Source organism: Miscanthus floridulus, chromosome 1 (assembly GCF_019320115.1).
Source record: "Miscanthus floridulus cultivar M001 chromosome 1, ASM1932011v1, whole genome shotgun sequence".
Taxonomy (NCBI): Eukaryota; Viridiplantae; Streptophyta; class Magnoliopsida; order Poales; family Poaceae; genus Miscanthus; species Miscanthus floridulus.
Window position 1 is genome coordinate 110,833,114 of NC_089580.1, and position 1,523 is coordinate 110,834,636.

Consider the following 1,523-nt stretch of genomic DNA (forward strand, 5'->3'; position numbering starts at 1 on the left):
ACGGACACTCTGCTAGTGATGTCAGACCCTCCATCATTACTGACTGTGAACACTTCTTAGCAACTCGAAATCCAAATCTTTATCTATGGTACTTGCATGTGCAAACCATCTCTAGGGTATGTTACTAGGGTTCTATAAAGCATATCTAGCTAGTTGGTTCTAGCTACTTTAGGTGCAAACTAAACCTAGGCTAGAAATTGACATTTCTTAGGTTATGGCTCCTAAAAGGTAAAATCCTAGGTTTGGCTTGGTTAGATCCTTACCAAGGGTTGCAATGAGAAGATGCAGAGCTCTATAAGAAGATGGAGTAGCTGGATCTCACCCTTGGTAACTCAAAATCTTCTTCTTCTTGCTTCCTCATTCTCCTAGCTCCTTATGACAAGGGTGAGAGGGCTCCTCCCTCTTCCAACCCCTACCTCTCATGGATGAGAGCTTCTAGGTGGTCTCCATGGCCATCTCTTGCTGCATCCAAGCTTCAATCGCTTCTCCTTTCTTCTCATTTCCTTCTCTTCTTGCTTGAGTGTGAGAGAGGGTGGAGAGAGAGATGAACTAGAGAGATAGGAAGTGCAAGAGTGAATGAGTGAGCTGGTGGGTGCTCTACCTTAGCCATTCTATGAGCTAGATAGGTGGGCTGTCAAGTGGGACCAAGTGATCTCTCCAAGTGACACTTAACAATTCTGCATGGGATGACTCTATCGAACGTTCCGTCGTGATGGCGGACTGTCCGGTGGTGTCGGTGAATTGATTGATAGGGTCTGGACTCTGTCTAGTCGTGCTGATGAATTGGCGGATGGTTCAGTGGTGCTGGAGGACCATCCGGCAAGTCAATAGTGAGTAGTTTGAATGTAGAAAGAAGTACAGTTTAGTTTATAGTTTTTAGATTACAAATGCAATTGTGCTCATGATGCTGATGCTCACAAGGGTGTCAAGACCGGGTCGTGACATTGAATACTTAGGAGAAGTGTTCAAATGACTTCCTCGTCAAGTTCTTCCCCATCGGTAAGACCAATCTCCTTCATATCAAAATTTCTAACTTTCAACAGCAAGTCCGAGAATCCATTTCTGAGGCATGGGAGCGACTCTAAGAATACGTCTAAGCATGCTGTAACAACCCAGGTTTTTCCAATAACCAAAAATCCCAACTTAATAATTTTTCTAACAAAACCCATGCATGGTGAGTGTGCATACTAGGAAACCACCCTTGTAGTTGCACAAGTAGATCCCAAGTTAGCACGATTGAGCATTTGAATATTTATCAACATGTGAGTTGCATCTTCTTGATTTTATGTGTGAAATAAAATCAACTTAACCTTTTATAAATAATCTATTGTGTGTGTGTTGCCAACCCTTGGCATTGACCGTAATACCCTAGTTGACACCTAGTGGATCCCATAAGGATGTGTACACGCTTGGCAACACATGTATACATGCATAGGAGCCCAAGGTGTATCATAGAATGGAAATAGGAATATAAAAGGAATTGGAAAAGGGGGAAAGAAATAGAAAAGGGAAAGCAGCCCAGC

General features: G+C 42.9%; 1 pseudogene; it reads right to left on the bottom strand.

Annotated features, from left to right (window-relative positions):
- Window positions 1-1,017: 1,017 nt before the first annotated feature.
- Window positions 1,018-1,103, bottom strand: LOC136511999 (small nucleolar RNA R71; annotated as a pseudogene).
- Window positions 1,104-1,523: the final 420 nt, after the last annotated feature.